The 22,297-nt window shown below is 32.7% G+C and overlaps 1 protein-coding gene across 3 annotated transcripts in view; it reads right to left on the bottom strand.

Moving 5' to 3' along the window:
- Positions 1-22,297, bottom strand: part of GRID2 (glutamate ionotropic receptor delta type subunit 2) — a 1,331,224-nt gene that overhangs the window by 656,542 nt on the left and 652,385 nt on the right. The window lies entirely within an intron of this gene.

Genomic DNA, 22,297 nt, shown 5'->3' with positions numbered 1-22,297 from the left:
GTATTACAAGGAATCTTACATGGACTTTTTTAAGAAGAAGGGAAATAAAAAGAAAATAAATATGAATAATACAATGGCAATAACTATGTATCTATCAATAATCACTTTAAACGTAAATGGATTATATGCTCCAATCAATCATAAGACATAGGGTGGCTGAGTGAATAAGAAAACAAGACCCTTACGTATACTGCCTACATGAGACTCATTTAGATGGAAAAATACATCCAGACTGAAAGTGAAGGGATCAAAAAAGTTATTTCATGAAAATGGAAATGAAACAAAAAGCTGGGGTAGCAATACTCATACCATGAAAAATTGATTTTAAAACAAAGGCTACAAGAAGAGACAAAGAAGGACCCAGTGATGCCACTTCTGGATATTTATCTGAAGGAGGGAGGGAAACGCTTCTTCAAAGGGCAATGGGCATTCATATGTTCACTTCAGCATTATTTACAATAACAAAGATATGGAGGCAACCTGGGTGTCTCTCAACAAATGAATTGAAAAAGAAGCAGTTATATATATATAACTGCTTCTTTTTCAATATATATAATATATATATATATATATATATATATATATATATATATATATATATGAATACAAATATATATATGAATACAATCAAGTATTACTCAGCCATAAAAAATAATGAAACTTTCCATCAGCAACAACACAGATGGGCCTAGAGGTTATTGTGATGAGTGGAGAAAGTTAGACAGCAAAGACAAATGCCATATGATTTCTCTTTTATGTGGAATCTAAAGGACAAAATAAACAAAGAGAAACTCATAGATACATAAAACATTTTGATGTTTGCCAGATGGGAGGAGGTTTGAGGAGGCAGGTGAAAAGGGGGAAGGGATTGAGAAGTAGACATTGGTAGTCATAAAATAATCAGTAGTCATGAAGATATAAAGTACAGCTTAGGGAATATAGTTAATAATATTATAATAACTATGTATGGTGTCAGATGGGTACTAGATTTGTCAGGTTGATCACCTCAGAGTTACATAAATTTCTAATCACTATGTTGTACACCTGAAACTAATATAATATTGTATGCCAACTGTAATTGAAAAATAAAATATTAAAAAAGCATAAGTATGACAAGAATGATAACCATATCATATTATATATCTTCAAAACTTTTTCCATCATTTTCTAGAAATTGTAGTTACTAAATTATTATTATTTTGTAACATGGCACATCTTGTATTTAGAAGTGATTCTTTCAAGATGGATGAGAGAACATTTAATATACTCAAACAAATTACATCTTGGAAAAATAAAAATAAGACCTTGGTAAAAAGATATGAGAAACTGTGTATTTATATTTGTGTAAGAGGAAGACAGAGAATGGCAAAAAAATATTTTACATCACTCTCTCAGTTATTGCTATTCATCTGCAGTATCAAAGACAAAACTCATATGTCATCTTCAATTATTTTCTCACTTTTATTTTTCATACTCCTTCAAATCAACTTTGGTCAATCCTACTGTTAATTCCTCTTCTTTAATATTTCTCAGAATTATTCTTTTCTTGAAATATTAACTGCCAGTCCCTTAGTTCAATCAATATCTCCACTAACCCAATTACTAAAACTGTCTCCACGTTGGTGTAATTCCACAGCCCCAACTTAACCTTTTCCAATCATCTACATTGTAAAAAAGATATCTATGTTTCTAAATTTTCATTTTATCATTTCTGAGTTTTTAAAGCCATCAATAAAATAATGAGAAACTATTACACATTGGAGGAAATGAAGAAAAATTACACTAAATGCAATATGGGATCATGGATAAGATTCTGGAACAGAAAGAAGTTAGTAAAGAAACTGGTAAATTTTGAGTAAGGTTTGTAGTGCGGTTAATAATAATGTACCAAAGTTAACTGTCTGTTCTTGGTAATTGTACTATGGTTATGTAAGATGTTTATATTAAGGGATGTCTGGTGAGGAATATAAGAAAAGTCCAAACTATTTTTGCAATTGTTCAATAAATCGACAACTACTTCAATATTAAAAGTTAAAAACAGATAAAACTGGTAATGACTTCCCACTTCTCAAAGAAAAAGCCTAAACTCTTAACATGGCATAAAAAGCCCTTCATGTGCTGGCCCCAATCTACATTTTCATGCTCACCTCCAGCTCCCATTCTTTGCCATCACATCTTCCTGCTATTCCACATACTCTCCTACCATCATGATATTTATACTTTAGTTATACTATTGTTTTCAGCAGCTGAAGTGCTTATACAAGTTTTGTCTATTGGCTCAATATGTGATGCCCCAAACCTAGAACACAGAGACTGGTCTATTGTAGGCATTCAGTGAATATTTGGTGAATGAATGAATATTTGAATAAACAGTATAGAAGCAATCTAATCTCCAAAGTGGACATGGTATAAGGTTGCTTAGTTACACTACAAATGGTCTTTCAGCCTTAGTAGTTCACTTTAATGTTACTCAGTTTGTTTGTTCCACAGAAATAGTCTATTGCTACTGATGAAGAAGAATTCTAGAAGGAGTTGACAATAGTAAGAAGAACACAGTGAGAAGAATCTGTCCTTCATAACAAAAGTGATTTTTAGCATTCCCCATGTGCACCATTAGAAATACTGATACTCCTGTGTAATACAATGTACATAAGCTCCATGACACCAGAGATGTTGTACATTATTTTTTAACTCAGATGTTCTTGGAATATAGGAGCTATTTCTTAAAAGTGTGAAGACAATATAATATGTAGTAAATTGAAACATCATCTTTAGAAACAATATTCTCCATGGAAGCTTTTGCAGTACAAACATAGCAAAGACAGTCTGCTATCTCTAGTCTGTAAACGTTCATTTTACAAGTACCTGAAATTTTATTTGATTAAAATAATCTTTTAATACTATGTACGTTTTAGAAAATTTTACACAAAGCAGAAGAATTCATTTTGATTTTTAAATTAACTAAAATGGCTACTTGTATCATTTATTATAGTAACTATGAAAACTCATATGATTTTCTAATATAGTGTATTCTAATTCATTGTAAAATGCTTTTACTTTTTTTCTCAATCTTGAATTTGTGATTTTTATCTTGATCTGATTGAGACATATAGTTGGCAGCAAGAGCTAGATCACAGTTACCCATTCATGAATTGATCACCACTATCGCAATTTTTGGATAATCACATTTCACTTAGCATACAATGCAGTTGGACTTACTCTTTACCAGGAAGTAATCTTTTACCATCTGCAGTTTGTTGTCATTTTCTAATTTCACTAATAATGGCTTTCAACATAGTATTAGAAGCATTTTTATTTCTGGGGGGGGGGACAAAAACAAAACTATGTACTTCACAGAGCTATGGAACAGTGCGTAAGGTCAGAAACAGTACTTAATAGTTATTTTGGCCAATAAGAGCAGCGATTATGAAGTGAAAGGAGATAATTCCTAAAAAATATGGCATACAATGTGTGGCAACTTTTTCAAAAGACAGCTCATCACGTATACTTCTTTCTCTTATGTTTTTTAAGCAGCACTGTACAAGTGGTGGAAAAGACCTGTATTGAAATATTTGATGCTAATTCTCTTTGTGCACATTTAGTTAAACATATAAAGACATTATTTCTTCCAAGGGAATACATAAAGTCAAAACATTAAGCTGACATGACAGTCTTCCTAACCATTGACTCCAGTTTGAAAAAAAACGAAGCCGCCTCTATTCTTGCTATTGCCTAGAAACTGTTGCTTTCGGAGAAAAAGCATGGGGGAATGTTGTTTCTATAATCTATAGAATTAGGGTGTATGCACGGAATCCTAATTTTCAGTTCTGGTTCAGACATGAATCAGTATTGGGACTTGGGAAAGAATCAGTTTTTCTCTTTGGGTTTTAGTTTCTTCATATATTAAAGGTAGTGATTAGACTAAATGATTTTCCAGGACACACTATACCAACATTTTCTCTCTTTCTCTTCTTGCTTTTATTACTAACCAGTATTTCCTCTATTTGGCACACTCTAACTTAATCAGGTACATTTTAGCCTAGACATAGAAATAGGTTTTCTTTGTCTTTAAGGTGGCTTTACATACTTTTGTTTTGATTCACTTTAAGGACATTTTATTTTCCTGTTTCCATGTAGGGTCTGGGTGCTTTTGGGGAATCAGTATACTCTTGCAAGCTTACAAAGAAAAGAGTATAATGGATTTTATTTATAATATGACTATTTTACAATGCCCTGATGTTTGGATTTGTTTTCCCCCCACTGTGTAAGGGTTTATGGAGTTTTCAACTAACGGTTTATTTCTTTGCAGCAAAACTGTTTTCTTCTAATGTGCCAGCTATCTATCTATCTATCTATCTATCTATCTATCTATCTATCTATCTATCTATCTATCTATCATCTATCTGTCATCTATCTATATGATATAAATATATAAATATATCCATCAAATATATATATCTCACAGAATTTAACACCTTCTCTTCCATCTCCTCCGCCCCTACCAATAGGAGAAAGGGGAAAGCTCTAACATAATATTCTGATTACTGAAATTTTCCTTTTTTCAGAGATAAGACAGACAGATTAGGGCTCATGTGGATTATATCAAAGAAGCAATCTGTAGAAATAACATTTCTTATGACGGCATTCTCGTCCCTATGTACTATAAACACTATAATGTTTCATACTTTATAGCACCTTCTACATCATACCACCTTGAACTCCTCCCACAAATGATACCCATGGAAATTATTTTAATGAGAGTTACGTGCTCCAAATGCAAAGAAATGTTTTATCCACAGTAGTAATAACATAATTATGCTTTCCATAATTTTAGAGATTTCATTTAAAATCCCTTTTTATCCTGTTCACCATCACAAATACCTATGAAGCCAACAGCGATCATTATATCCTATTTGCCGCATACAGCTTTTGCTAATTATACATGAAAACATGTATATGAAAGTCCTTTTTGAATAGCAAAGTTATACTTTACTATAATTTGTATTACCCTCATTCATATGACTCTACTCTTTTACTTGAAGGATTAAAAAGTATAGTTTGAGTTAATTGATTACTAAAGAGATTAAGGTCTATAATAATTGATTCAATCAACTATGAAGGGTATGCCCAAGGAGATACAAAGCAGTGAAATACAAGGTGTTTACACTCTTTAGACATGTATAGTTGCCTTGACTAGCTTATGTCACCCAAATTCAGTTCAATAGAGGCAAGCTATTTATTAAAAAGAAAACACATGACTGAGTATACTAACATTATTTGGGTTCAAGTAGGGCACGTTTTATTGTGAGTTGAATCAATTTGTCCTGAACTAGTCGGATAATTTTTTTTTTTTTTGCTGAAAAAGCATATTAACTCTTAAGTCCCTTAAAAAGACACAATTTTCTTATTCATTTTTTATTGGCATAGAGTCTGTATTTAAAAAATACCTCATGACCCAAAAATAAGGTGTATTTGAAGAAGATTTGATTTTGAGAAGCAAGGAGGAAGGAGGAGGGCATCCTAGAATGTGGAGGGAATACCAAAATAATGCAGTCTTTCTTTCCTTTGGGAAAGGCAGCAGAAAAAAACAGGTCACTGTGAGACTACCTTGCTCTCATTTTCAGGTTGAGCTGAAATAAGGCTTCCGTAATAACTCAGCAAAAGAGATAACTCAATAACTAATGGAACTCTAATTTCAAAAAATGTATACTATCTCTAGACTCCTGTGCAACCTAATGGAGGATAGTTCAACTTATAGTGCATCAATCAGAGAATGGCTTGTCAGTGTTAGCTTAAGAGGAGAGATTTTAGAAAGTACTAGGAATTATAAATGGCATAGGAGAGCAGTCATTTATGTGTCAGTCAGAGAGAACTGCTGATGAAGTAACAATTTTTTCCAGGCACATGTTTACCCAGGAATAGTGATTACAATCACCCTCATTCTCTTCAAATAATGGTGTGTTTACTAAGTAAAGGTTTAATAGTAATGAAATGAAACAAATGTAGTCAAGTTACAATGTTATTCTTCTCCATATATCTTGGTACCACTACATCTTGATTTTCTATGGAATCTATAATGCAAAGGGAGAGAGAAAACAACCATTTCAAAGATGTTTAGGAGAGAATAAAATCTAACCGCTACTGCTCTGGTTACAGGTGTATGCTCTGAAATTAGAGTGCTTGGATTTTCATTCTAGTTCCTATACTTTTTAGCTACATGACTTCAGGGAAGTTATTTAACCTGTATGGGTCTTATTTTCTCATGACTAAAGTGGAAATGACATCAATATAAACCACTGAGGATTATCATAAGAATTAAATGAGTTAACACATTTTAGGGCAGTGCCTGATACAGAGTAAGTGCTCAGTAAAAGTTAGTTATTATTTTTAAATTTGAATTGTTAACAGAATAAGCTTCAAAAAGGGAGGCTATGAACTAGTCTATTAGGAAGGGCAGGTGGGCTACAGATAGATGAGAACTTAAAAAAAAATGAACTAAATGAACTGTTAATGTAGTACAGGAAATTTCTACTCACTATTCATGCAACAGATGACTACTGAATACCTATTATGTGCAAATCTGTGTTTGATGTTATAATTCAAGAATATCATGAATTCCATGAAAATTCCTTCTTGCACCTTTAGCTAGCTATAGTTCTGAATTTCATATTTTTAACTATTCTTGAAATGACCACATCCTATATTTCTTACTTGTCTTCTTTTACTACATTTTCTGAAAGAGGTCAAACTAGTTTTCCAAGATGGCCCTATCTCAGAGCTACACATGAGTTATGATGGAGTGATTAACCACAGACAGTCACCTGTTTTGGCCCTTGCATGAGAGCAATCACAAGAATCAGCTAAGATTACTAAAGCTATCAGCTTGAAATGTTCTCGTTGTGAGTAAATAGACTTGTACAAACTGTGTATGTCCCTGAAATATCTTGCTAAGACCCATAGTCACTTTTTTTTTAATCAAAATTTAAATGAGACCTTCTCTTAAACATGATCTCTTATTTTATGTCATTTGAAAACTAGGTTCAGATTCTCTCATGATTTTTACAATTCACTGGGTTCTTTTTCTACTCATCAGATAGGTGAAAGAATGCAAATAAAATATTTATTGAAAATACATTTTAAAAAAGTTTAACACATTTTTTTCTTGCCTATATTCCCCCCTTTTTCATTTTGTATTAAAAAACACAAATATGTGATAATTTATTTTTGATTCAATTACCACTCTTAAAACATTAACTTAGCTTTGGGGATTACAGTTTCATTTATAAAACAAGGAAAATGATTTACCAAATCTATAATATTGACAGGTAGCAAAGTCAACTTGGAATAAGCTTATTCTTCTATTAATTCATTATAGAAAATTCTAAAACAATGACTAAAAATAAACTCAGATAAATAATTAAAATGATATGTCTTTAAATGTATGCTAATGCATTTAGAAAAACGACACCAAAGACTTGAGGATACACTAGAAAATGTTTAGATAAGATGTTGATTTCATTTTGTTTCATATTTTGGATGTGAGGAACAAAAATCTTTGGTTCAGGGTTAGAAGGTCTGGAAGTATGGGTAAACCCAATTTTTAATTAGTGATCTCAGGGGTGCCTTCTTCTTTGATTAAACCAGTGCAGTGTCAAATTCTCTATCCAGGCTTTGTGTTTGCTATCAGTCAGGGAGACTAGACTTGGAAAGAAGGGCATAGACAAATGCAGTAGGGCATCCAGAGAGAAATGTAACAATTCATAATATGTGGTGCTCTTGAATTTAACTAGTACAGACCTAGCAAGGAGCCAGTGAATGCTAACAGAAAAGTAACTCATATTTCTAAAATTATAATTTTATCAGCATAATTTAGAAAATTATAAAATTAGCTTATATTTCCAAAGCCCAAAGAATTATGGTGGCATCTTACATTACTATTTCAAAGCAGAAAATGAAAATGAATAGAGGCGAATTACATAGAAAAATGTTATTTTTTATTCTTTGTAGGTGGTGATGGGAAAAATGAAAGAAGAAAAATATATAGATAATATTATACTATTTTAATATTGTAATAGCATTATAATATTTTACTGTTATGTACTATATACAATTATAATTAACATATTCAATATATTATACATAATATATATGCATACATTTACTTAAGTTACTTAAACTTCTGATGTAGTGGGACATCGAGAAACAACATTTAAGCAAACATATATTAAGAAACTATATAATGACCTTTGGTGAATAAAATGCAATTATTTTATTGAAACATTTTATAAAGGGATAAAGTCAGCTTGGATATGTAGCTTTCTAATTAAGAGCTGCAAATCTCAGTTTATTCATGTACAAAATGAAAGTATTAATTTTTTACATTTATTAACCATGGAAACAATAAAATATTTGAAAGATATAAGCTCTTATTACAGCAATCAAAAGATAATTATTCATTGGTTTCAGAAATGCAAACTAACCCTTATACACTGTTCGTGGCAACGTATATTGGAATAGATGCTATGAGAAACAGTATGGAGTTTACTAAAAAATATTAAGAATAGAATTACCATACAACCCAGAAATCCTCTTCTGAGTATCTACCCCAAAAAACTGATCTGGAAACATTTATTGATAAAGATATATGTACCGCATGTTCATTGCAGCTTTATTCACGGTTGCCAAGTCATGGAAACAACCAAAGTGTCCTTTGATAGATGATTAGATAAAGAAAATGTGGTACATATATACAATGGAATATTACTTGACTATGAGAAAAGATGAAATACTGCCATTTGTGACAACCTGGAGGGATCTTGAGATTATCATGCCAAGTGAAACAAGTCAGACAGAAACCCTCAAGAACCGTATGACTTCACTCATATGTAGGATATAAAACTGAAAGCAACAGATAAACAAGACAAAGAAACAAAAACTCATAGACACAGACAACAGTTCAGTATTTACCAGAGAGTAAGGAGGGAGAAAGAGGGGTAGAAGAGGGGGAAAGGGGTCAAATATATGGTGATGGAAGGAGAACTGACTCTGGGTGGTTAAGACACAATGCAATATGTAGATGATGTATTACAGAATTGTGCACTTGAAACCAATGCAATTTTTACTAACCAATGTCACCTCAATAAATTTAATAAATATAATAAGAGAAAGAAATGCAAACTATGTAAAACAAAATTACATTTATTCCCAAACAGGAAAATACTTTTAGAAAAATGAACACTATCATTTGTAATTTTCAAAACTGACAGAAAACCATTAGCCATATCCTAAGCATCAGTCAAGATCATTTCTTATGTTTCACTTTATAAATTTGAATATATTAGTATTTATGTTGTTTTTGTTGATAAAAAATGAGCTTTGTTCACAAAGAGTTAGGGGAGATCAATTACAGATTTCCTGCCCTGAATAAACAATCCTAAAGTTTATGAAAACTTGATTATTATCAAATATGTATGTTCTTCCCTTTATTCCCTATGGAATATCGACTAAGGATTAGGTTAAAGTTGTTCACTGAAACAGCACATATATAGTATCATCAGATGTGAATGAAAACCTATACTTTTTGGTGTCAATTCTTTTAAATAAGGATTAAATCATATCATTGTAATTCCAAACTGAAAATTCTTCTCACATGTTAAATTTTATAATACTGTTTTTTTTCAATTTCTCCTGTTATGCAAAAAAAAAAAAAAAAAAAATAGTATTTCAAAATGAAAGAAGTGTCAAAACATCACTGCTGCCAGATTAGAGCCTTGAAATAGAATGTAGTCATCCCACTAAAATAACTTCGGGGTTTGTTCACTTCGAATAATAATGACTTCAACACAATTGATAATGTTGTATTAGGATAAACTTTTCCAGGAAACTGTTTCATTGATACATACATGGCATTGTAATTTGCCCTTTTAAAAATAGTGATCTTCTCCATGCAAATAATGTAAATCAGAAGCAAATACTCTACTAAAATGTAGCACTGATATGGAAACTGTCTCCTTTTCTGAATAAGAAAAATATATTTATACAGTGAATACTATGTTAGTTCCCTTGCCAAAGTTCAAAAATATTGAATTGACTCTGCAACTACATAAAGATTAATTTGAAAACAATATGTAATGCAAAATCTCTCTCTTTTTAGTCCTGAAGTGACTTTGAAAGACTATAGTTGCACTTTATGAAGTATACAGTTTCACTTTATGAAGTGAAGAAGGGATTAGACAATGAACTATAAGGAGGAATTAGAGTCAAAAAAGACACGTGATATTTTTGTTTATTTTGTGCTTACATCATTAGAGGGAATATAACTACTGCATGGCATATTTATCTATAATCATGATTTTGTAAATATATTAACAGCTATCTTTAGCTTCTAGCCAGGAAAACATTAAATGAGAAGTACTAGTATTTAATATTTTTTAGATCTGAATATGGATCCAAGGATAACTTTATCAACAATTGGTAGATCATTTCTCCTCCTCTTCTTCTTCCTCCTTCCCTTGCTTTAATTTTCGTAAATATAAAACGTGAAAAGAAAATAACGATCACCCCAATTCTCACCACTAATTGAACATATTATCCATATACTCCCAACTAAAGATAGAACGTACTTTATATTTAGGTGTATAAGATTTAGATGTTATATTAATGGGAAAACCATAAGCCAAAACCCCATTAAAAAATAGTATTGGACTTCTGTTTTCTGGTCTTATACATAACTAGCTTAGAAGTCCCCGTAGTGTCCTAATAACAAGTAAAAAGCTGAAGAGACTGAAGTAACAATAACTCTTCTTGGATCTACAAGAAAGGAGGACACAGAACAAACCACTGCCCCCAATACTGGAGAGATAGGCAGACAAACACAGATCATAATGGCTTAGCAGCTTACCAGAACATAGACTCACAGGCAGTAACCACTGGAGGAACCAGTGCCGGGGTAGGAAAAATTGAAGTGTCACTAATGAACTGCTGAAGGCTCAGCACAGACAACTCTGAGAGTTAAAAATTGAAGGGAGACCCAATTGCGGGAGTGCTAGGGGGCACAATATTGTGAGATTTACCTCCAGGAGCTTAACAATGTGAAATAAACCAGAACACTCTGTTCTTTTGAACAAGGCATGCCATTAGGGAAATTTACTTAACCAGAGCTTAATTTCTGGGGTATTAACATAGTCTAACTGACCTGAGGAAGGGAAACATCTAACTTCAGCCCACATTGGCCATCCTATCCACCTAACAGGGAGGGAAAAAAAAACCCACAAAAACCAAAAAACGCGACTTGTGAATTTCACCGTCCAGGGTCGCAGGCTCCCTAAAAGAATGAGTCCTAATCATAGGGCTATAGAACACTTGCCCTCTTTCAACATCTCAACACCACATCACTGATAGCTTATTTATATGAGTTCCTTTGTTCAGGTGTATCATGTCCACCTATCAAGAAACAAAAACTCATAGACACAGACACTAATTTAGTGGTTACCAGATGGTTAGGAGGGTGGTAGATGAGGGCAAGCGAGATGAAACATATGGTGATGGAAGGAGAACTGACTCTGGGTATTGAACACACAATATGATACATAGATGATATGTTACAGAATTGTACACATGAAATCTATAACTTTACTAATCATTGTCACCCCAATAAATTTTAATAAAAAAAAAAATCAAGGCATACCAAAAGTCAAAGAACACAATTTGAAGAGGTAGAGAAAGGATCAGAATGAATCATGGCAAGGATGTTAAAATTATCACAATAAGAATTAAAAATCAAAACAAAATTATTATTAATATGCTAAAAGGCTCTAATGAATAAAGTAGATAGCCTGCAAGAACAGACTGGCAATATAAGCACATAAATGGAAATCCTAAGAAAGAATCAAAAATGAAATGTTACACATAAAAACCACTGCAACGAAAATGAAGAATGATTTTGATGGGCTTATTAGTAGACTGGACATGGATGAGAAAGTGTCTGAGCTAGAGGAGATATTAATCGAATACCCAAAATCAAGAGGGAGGAAGGGAAAGAAGGAGGGAGGGATGGAAGGAGGGAGGGAGGGAGAGAGAGAGAGAGAGAGAGAGAGAGAGAGAGAGAGAGAGAGAGAAGAGAAACGGAAAGAAACCCAGAATGAAATATTCAAGGAATGTAGGACAACTACAAATAATGTAACACAAGTGTAATTAGAATATTAAGAGAGGAAGAAAATAAAGAACAGAAGAAAAATTTTAAATAATAATAACTGAGAATTTTTTCCAAATTAATGCCAGATAACAAACCACGGGTCCAAGAAGCATAGGGAATACCAAAGAAAATAAATGTTAGAAACACTACACCTAGATATCATTTTCAAATTGCATACAATCAAAGATATTAAAAAAAAAGAAAAGAAAAGAAAAGAAAATCAAGAGGAGGGTAAAACTCCTTACCTGTAGAGGAATAAAGAATTATGTCTGGCTTCTCAGAAACCATCCAAGCCAGGAAAGAGTAAGGTAGAATATTTAATGTGCTATCGGGGAAGAAAAAAAGAAAGAAACCCCCAAAACAGAAATCTAGAATTCTGTACCCTGAGAACTAGCCTTCAAAAGTGAAGGAGAAATAAAGACTTTCTCAGAAAAAACAAAAATTGAGTGTTATTTATTGACAATAGCTCTGTCTTGAAAGAAATGTTAAAGTTTTTAGAGATAAGGGAAATAGGTCAGAGACTCAGATATATAGTATAAAGAAAGTCAGAGCATTGCAGAAGGAAGAAGGGAAGGTAAAATAAAAACTTTTATTTTTCTTTGTCTTAATCGATCTAACAGATAACAACAGTTTGTTCAAAATAATAATAGCAACAATATTCCATTACATATACTTGTGTATATATCTTATGTATATGCTTATATATAAATATCCATATATATGCTTATGAATGCTTATATATAAGTGAAATGAATGACAGTATTGACAGAGGGGACAGGAGGAAGTAAGAAATATCATTTTGGTATTATAAGGTAATCACACTATCCATGAAGTGGTACAGTGTTATTTGAAAGTGAACTTGGATTAGTTGAAATGGATATTGCAAAATCCAGGGTAACCACTGAAAAAAGGTAATAATAATAAGTATAACTGATCTGCTAAGAAAGGAGCAAAAATATAATTATGTAAAATGCTCAGTGGAAACCACAGAAGGAAGAAAAAGAGTGGAAGACAAAACTTGGAATAAAGAAGCAGGGCAACAAATAGAAAATAGTAAAAATATGGTGGATATGAATCGAACAGTATCAACAATCATTTTGAATGTCAATGGTCTAAATTAAAAGAGATTGTCAGAGTGGATCTAAAAACACTACTCCAGTATATGCGGGGTACAAGAAATCCACTTGAAATATAAAGACACATACAGGCTGAGGGTAAATAAATGGAGAAAATTATGCCATGCTAACAGTAATTGAAAGCAGGAGTACTACATTAATTATAAACAGACCAGACTTCAAAGTAAGCAAAGTTTCAGGGATAATGATAGGCATTACATAATGATAAACAGGTCAATTCTCCAAGACGTTCTAAGAATCCATAATGTGCATGCATCTAACAACAGAGTACCAAGGTACATGTGGCAAAAACCGATAGAACTGCATGGAGAAATAGATGAATTCACTATCATAGCTGGAGACTTCAACATACCTGTCTCAGAAATGGACAGATCCAGCAGGCAGAAAATCAGTAAAAACATGGAGGTGAACTCAACATCACCATCAATCAATTCAATATAATTGACATTTATAGATTATTTCATCCAACAACAGAATACACATTATTCTTAAGTTCACATGGAACAATTGACAAGAGCGAACACATTCTGGGCCAACAAATCCAAATTAGCAAATGAAAAAGAATAGAAATCAGACAATTCTGCTCTCAGCCCACAACAGAATTAAATTAGAAATCCGTAATAGAAAGATAACTGGAAAATCTCCAAATATGTGGAGAGTCAGCATTGCACTTCTAAATAACACACGAGTCAAAGAAGAAATCTAAAGAAAAATTTAAAAAAAGATTTGAACTAAATGAAAATAAAAACATAACTTATCAAAATTTGTGACAGAGTGAAATCTGTGCTTAGAGTGAAAATTATAGCATTGAACATATATACTAGAAAGAGCAGAAATCTAGAATCATCTAAGTTTCCAGATAGTCTCTCTGTACCTTAGTGTGGTATTTACATATATCTAAGAAGTCTTAGATATGTGGGTGCTTAGCTTTTACTTTCAAACAGAAATGTGTCCCAGTGTAGAAAAAGTTACTTTCAGAAGTTGCATATGACAGGTTGGAGGCCATTCCAGAGAAGTTTGCTATATCTGTGCCTAGGTTTGCCTGTACTCTTTGCCAATCATTAATAAAGATAGATATTGAGTAATATTTGTGAGTTGGTAAGTTGGCTTTGATGATTCAGACCTTTGTGGTACAAGTAGTTCCTACAAGTAGTTCACTCTCTTGCTTAATAGCATTTTTACATCCATACCATTGATGTTGTAATGCCAATCACTGAAATTTCCAGGATTCATGTCTCTGCCAGTCGACTTGGGCTTGGCCATGTTACTTGCCACAGCCAATGGAATGCTAGTAGCCATGATTTGGCCTGGTCTCTGATCTTCTGGTATCCATCATGAGAAGAGCCTGACTACTGCCTGAATCAGAACCACTCTAGTCCACTTACAGCCAGGAGTTAAAAAAAAAAAAAAAAAAAAAAAAAAAAAAAAAAAAAAAAATATATATATATATATATATATATATATATATATATATATATATACACACACACACACTCACACATGTTTATATATATTTCATAAGCCCCTGAAATTATGAGGTATTTGTTAGATGGCATCAAAAATAGGAGTAAACTGAAAAATACATAGCATTAAGAGATTTTTAAAATAGCATTTTATCTGTAGCATACTATGATAACTTCAATATTGTATTTAAATTAACTAGCCAAACTGGCTTCTGTGAAATTTACTTTTGAAAAAACAGACAAACAAAAAACTAAACAAAGATGATAGAAATAAAAGATGACATGGGTAAAAATATATCTGTTGAAAAAAAAATATATAGCAGTGAACTAATCCTTCCTTTATCTTATGGTTCATCTTATGAAGACTTACAGTCTTGTGCAATTACAGTGACCACCAAGTTAACATACATACCGCTTCCTATTGGCCTTATTTCATTATATAATTATGCTTTTATATAGAGGTGGATACCAGCATTGAAAATAAGTGACTTTTAGAGAGAAATATATCTCTTCAAATATTTAGATCATTCAAAAGGAAATACCTATTTATATTTCCATCTATTCAATACATTACTTTGTAGAGATATAGCAAGTAGTCAGAAAAATTTATACATATGGGCAAGGAAGCTAGAGGAGGATAAGCAAAAAAAAAAATTTCCCTACAACGTGAAGAATCTGATTTTTATTTTCCCCGTAAAACAAATGAAGTCAACATAGCTATGACAACCTACATGGAAACGGTATCAAATTGACTAGTCCCGGGGGATACAGGCTGCTGCTAACCTCATTAACTGGGGAGTCTGTAATGCTGTCAAATTTCATACACAGGGAGGATTACAAATAAACAGCAACATTTCATGCTATAGCCAAATCTCTCCATCAAAACATCTAGCTGTGCTTTGACAAAATATAGACTTCCTATTGGTCTTATTTTCAACTATAAGTTGACAAAGAAACAGACCTTTGAGAAAATAGTAAATTAAATAAACCGGTTTGTGGACATTTTGAATTCTATGTGAAAAATATTAAAGATGGGAGTGGTCTAGATAATTTGAAAAAAGGAGGTATCAATAGAGTAGTAGGTGTATCAGGTATGCTCGTATATATTTAGTGATCTTGTTTTCCCAGTACTGATAAACAGATAGCTAAGAAACAAAATTCTAAGGATACTTTTTTAATCATTCTATTTGGAAAATAGAATGAAAAATCTTTAAGAACTTTGTGAATCATAGAACTGTTTTTCTCATGTATCTTTGTAGGTGGCATAAAATAATGTGTTTAATTATTTTTCTTGACAGACATATGTTAATGAAAATGACATGTGTCATATCCATAGGACCAAAACATACTATCTTAACATGTTTCATGTTATTCAATTGTCTAAAATGACCAACATAAAATTAAAATAATTTGATTCACTCATTAGTCCCATGGTTCTTAACTGAGTGTAATTCTTCCTAGGTGACATCCGGCGATGTCTGTGGACATTTTTTTTTTCTGTCGTTCATGAGATCCTTGAAGAGTGAATTATTTGGGGTCTTTTTACATGGTGTTCTCTGGCATTATGTGTGATACTCAGAGATGCTCTCTGAGCTCAAGGTTTGTATATATATACATATATAGAGAGAGTGCTTACTTGACATTTTATACAACTATCTAACAGATACCACAAACTAAAATGTCCAAAACAGAAATCAAGATTTATTCCTCTCTGAATCTTGCTGTTTCATATAAATCATCACCCATTTTTTTCCAGCCTAAACCCCAGAAGTCATTCCATTTCCCTCACCTCCCACATCTAATCAGAAGTAGAGCCTATTAGCTCTGCTGAAAAAGTACATTGGCTCTAGCTCTTTCTCTCCATCATCCTTGCCATTTTTCTAGTTCAATCTTCATCATCTCTTGACTATACTGAAGTAACTTTTGTGTCGTTTCAACTTTGTTCTCTCAGCAGCCAGACTGATCTTGAAAATGTCAATCAAATCCTCAATTTCTTTCAAAACTGTTGATGGTTCCCACCATGTGTAGAATGAAATCTTGTCTAATAACATCAAAACTGAGGTTATTTTTTCTTACAAGCCTGTGGACATTTTTTAAATATCAGGGCTTGGGGAATGTACTGGTAACCAGTGAATATGCCAGAGATGTGGTTAAAGATCGTATAGTACAAAGAATGCTCCCCCACTGCAACAAAGAAGTAAGTACCCAGTCCAAAACATGAATCATGCTGAATTTAAGGAACCCCATCTGAAATGAAACAACTCATTTGGCCAGACAATCTAACTTTTGTTTCTGCCATTAGTAAAAGTCAGACAAATCTGCAAAACTCTTCCTATTCTAGATTAGAATAATAACATGTTCCCACGTTTCAGACATACATTTCAAATGTTACCAAATGAAATAATATGTACTCCTTGTGTGATGAAATTGATTGATAAATTCACATTATATGTACGTGCTCTTCTGCAAGCTCAATTTACTGAGAGCTCCTTGTGTTTCTAGAGATAGAATATTCCTTTCAGTGAAATTTTGCAAGATGACTGTCTTTCTACTATGTGATCAGTGCAATGCACTTGATTATATGGTGTCAGAACAGACTGAACACACTGCCTCTTGGCTGCAATGAGTACCATTAACATCCTGATACCAAAGTCAACTGAGCATTATCAGTTTTTTTGTAACACAATTATATTAATATATTAAACTTGCATTAAATTCATTGAGTAAAGAAAATCTGGTGTTTGGAATGAGCCAAACGAAAAATACTTTGAATTATAATATTTTACGTAACTTTAGATATTAAAATATACATAAATACTGGCCTTCTAGAAAATTCAGAGTGCACTAGCAAGAAAAAATGTGTACCATATGGAAATTGAGAGGTTTGGGGGACTTTTCTATTTCCTGAAGTAGGACAAGAATTCTACCTTTGATTAGGATTTGAGCCATGATGGCATACAAAGCAAAGGGCTTGCTGGTTACTAACTCTGAACAGAATTGAAGAACAATTAAAAAAAAAAGAGCCAAGCTTTTCTTGGTAAACCCACTGCCTCTCAGTAGTTGAAATATTCTAAATTCAAATAAAAACAAATGTTGTGGAATACAGACATTCCCTGATTTTAAAGGTAAATAAGTAGGAAAATTGTGAATTATGAATGAGTAGAAACAGTTTAATGTAAAATACTCCCATGAAAATAATTGCTGAGAAAAGTGTAATAAATGTACTGACTTTACTGTGAAGCATAGGTATGATCTAGAGTAATTTATTCACAACACTGGTCAGCAAATGCTTTAAAATGGTTTTTGATCATGAAAATGTATTTTATTAATGTACCTTGTGCTAAGAGTGCTTGAGAAGAGATCAACTGAAATGTATCTTTTGTTGTTGTTAGCTTATTACTCCAGTTATTCATATTATTAAATTTAAAATTTCACATAGGATTTCAAGTGAACCTTGAGGGCACGTCATCTGACAATTCAATGCACTAGCTTCACTAAAACACACTAACAATCTTCTTTCTTTTGGTACAAAATACTATAAAGAATAAAAATGAAAGCAGAACATGCAAAATTAAAGAGAAAGAAAAAAATAACCAAATCTGAATGGTTACATACATCCATTTTCGGTGCAATTTTATTTTTCTAAAAATAGAGAAGGTAAATTCAATAAAACTCAACTCTGAATGTATCTATCTGACAAAAAGTAAAGCCTTAATGTGATTGCCCAGCAATCCTTCCTGAGTTCTCTGCATAGGTGAAAAAGAAAGTATTATATGCAGATAAGAAATATAATATTAAATGCAGATAAGATTTGTGGCAGATCTTGTTCACTGGATACCATGATGCCTTCCCTACTAGTCTTCTTCCTTATTTTCCACATTTGAGGCTAAAAAAAAGATAATCTTCTTCCACTACTTTCAAGATAGGGGTGTTCACTGACACAATTCTACTCAATGATCCTAAAAGAAGCCTTCTGGAAGGTTAGTGGACCTGATAAAATAAAGAAGGCATGCATAAAGATGCTTTTGTTTCTCTCTCTCTTTGTTCCTCAGGCCACCCTCACTCTTCCTGCATGGAAACGTGGCTACGTGAGGATGTGAGGTGTGATGTTGCAGCAGCTGCACTGTGACCATTAGGAAGAACAAGAACATTCAGTAAATTCTGGGATTATGTGTCTTGAGACTTTTTGATCTAAATGATACACATTCTTACCTTCTATGGCTTTATAGATCAAGTATACTGTTTCTTGTTGTCAAAAGCTTTACTATCTAAAAAAGAAATACTGAAATGTGTACCTATGAATCATAAATAATCCTAGTCACACATTAGGTAACAATAATTTGTACTGACCAAATGTGCTAAGAAATTTATCTTCCTCGCCACCCTCTCTCTCTGTCTCTCAGAAACACACACAGACACACACACACACACACACACACACACACACACACGTCAGATCCACTCACTTTTCTGTTTGTTGTATTCCTAAAATCTCTTGAATTATGTATGTGAAACTGCACTTCCTTTAATTTCTTCTTGTTTTATTTACATTCTTAATCTTCCTACAAATATTTCATAAAACTGAAAAATGTTTCCTAAGATTTTGTAGGATTTATCAAATTATGTCTAATATGTGAAACCCAGAACAACTTTCTATGACAATTATCAATCTTGGTGGCAGATACAATTTTTAGCTGACAAAATTAAAAAAAAAAAGAAATGTTATGCTTCTAATTATTACACTTTAGAATACTGGAATATAAACTATGGCAAGCACAGCAAGATTTAGTAGCTAGGCAACAGATAGGAAATTTGATGGTAATACATTCTTTGCTCCCTTGACTATATCCTTATTTGACTGTGTAAAAGGAATTTACCCAATGGCTGAAGGTCAATAACAAATATGTACTCATCATAAGCAAACATTTTTGTAAGATTGAAAATATCTTCCCTTTAAGCTCCTGAGCACACCTATTCTATGTTCTTTGCTCGCTGTACTAAGTTTGTTAAAATAAATGTAGTCAATGATAATAAAAATAATGTGTTATTCCTGGTTTACTCTGATGAGCTTAGTATCAAACTACAGGTTGAAAACTACTAATATGGAGACAAGAAACCCAATCTTCTTTATCTCCCTGCATTTCCCCCTAATTTAGATTACTTTTGAGCTGTGTATATACTTGAGTCTTCATGTCCATTGTAAACTGTGTACTGGTCATGGGTGAAAATTGGCTCTTCTCAGTTCCCAATTCAGTTCATTCTATATGTTAGAATTTCTGAAAATGAATCACCCCTTTTTAATCATATATATATATATATATGATTAATCATATATATATATATATATATGATTTAATCATATATATATATATATATATCCTTTCCAATCAGGGTATTTGGAAATTGAGAGTGGTGAAATCTAGGTTGCTTTGCTCATTGTTTACTTTGAAAGTTGAGATTATTCCAATTCGAAGATATTGATTCCAGTTTAGTAGAATCTTTGGAAAGGCTACTCTTTCATATAATTTTTTTTTCAGTTCACCCACCATTATAATAATCTATTTTCCTTCACTGATATTCCTATTTCAATTAAACACTGGCTGATTCTGATCTCTTTGTTATTTCCTTTGAGACCAGATGGTTTATAATGAAGTAAATTATCAGCATGGTTCTTTCAGACCTCATAAAGTCATAAATAAATCCTATGGTCAGTTTCCTCTAAGCTGCTAAAAGAAACAATCCATGTGCAGTTCTGACCTCCACAAACCAACATCTATGGCTGGAACATATGCATCTTTTACATTCTAGAATACTTTCCTTTTTCAGTTTGGGTAGGTTTGATGTACTCAGTTTTGCATAACGGTCCATCTGTAACAATTCTACACCCCTGCAGGTTTCCAACTGCTCTAAAATATAAAGATGTCACAGCAACATATATAAACCTATGTGGGACCTAATGAGTTCAGGAGATGATGGCATCATTATAGTAGAACGGATTAAAAAAAAGCAGCATGTTGTAAATTAAGAGTGTAAACTCAGAAGATGAATATTGTAGATGAGGGGAGCATGTAGGGGTATCTTCCAAAATTCTACCTGAAAGGAGTTCATACTGCAAATGAGTTACAAGGGCAGCCTATTGCTACACAGTGCAAGAAATTTCAGTGAACACATATAACTTTGTCTTCTTTAATAAATAAAATGTAAAAGTCTTAAAAACCTCATTATCCCAAAGGATGTCTTTGTTTGCTGTTTGTTCACTCCCTAAAACAAATATCACACACACACACACACACACACACACACACACACACACAAAATAATTCATCTAATAAAATTATTTGAAATTTAGAGTGAATCATTCAGTGGTTTTAATGGTTTTTGAATTTTTCTCTGTTCAAAATGGGTCTTATCTTTTTCTCTGTGCAAAAAATGTATTAGAAATAGTAGGTTTTAAATTGGGAAAGATATCAAATTTATTATCTGTTTTCGTTACCCTTCTGTGGGTAAGTTAAGGACCTATGAATAGAAAATCACAGTGTGGAAAAACCAGCATTATTTTATCAACACTAATAATCTCAGCACTGCTGAACTATAAAGACAGGAAGTAGAACCTTGTGTGATAAAGGTATTATGATTCCAAGGAATGCTTTTGACTATCATTCACAAAACTCTCATTGTACCTCACAGAAATGACAAAAATAGAGAAAACAAGTTAATAATAAAGTTGTCTTAAATGTAAATAAAGGATTAAAGTATATATCAAACTCATTAATATATCAAAACTGTAAGAATGTCATATTAAACTATTTCAGCTACATGGATGATAACTCACTATTAGTAAAAATCATTATTTGAATATTGGGTAACAATGAAAGACACAGCAGGCGTTCTGTTCCCAGATGGAAACATAGGAGGTCCCTGAACTCACCTCCTCCCACAAACACACCAAATCTACAGCTGCATATGGAGCAATTCCTTCTGAAAGATATTGAGTAACTCCTATTCAATGGGCGAATGAGAAAATGCCCACATCAAAATGGGTAGAGAAGGTTTTTACACACTCCTGCCATAAACACCACCCGTGGCACAGACATACAATTGGGAGGGAACTCACAATTCTCAACTTCTTCTGGAGGACAGAAAGGTTTGGACCCAACATCTAGTACCCCGACCTTTAAGATTTCTGCCTGAGGGAGAAGCCCCCAAAACACCTAACTCTGAAAGCCACTGGGCGAGGGAAGGACCTAAGACTATACCAAGATCCACAGAATATAGCAAACAAAGAAACAGTTCTTAACCCTCTCGTGAAGACTCACTGTGGCTATCCCCACAGGGCTCAGAGTAGTAGTTACACCCATCTGATTTAAAAAATGGGCAGAAGATCTGAATAGACATGTTTCCAAAGAAGACACATAAATGGCCAATAGCTACATAAAGAAAGTGCTAAATATCATTAATCATCAGGGAAATGCAAATTAATATCACAGTAATATATCACTTCACAC

The sequence above is a fragment of the Rhinolophus sinicus genome, chromosome 1 (genome assembly GCF_057876585.1).
Source record: "Rhinolophus sinicus isolate RSI-liver-muscle chromosome 1, RSI-T2T, whole genome shotgun sequence".
Lineage (NCBI taxonomy): Eukaryota > Metazoa > Chordata > Mammalia > Chiroptera > Rhinolophidae > Rhinolophus > Rhinolophus sinicus.
Note: the sequence above shows the minus strand (reverse complement) of the source record. Positions and strands in the feature narration are given on the sequence as shown.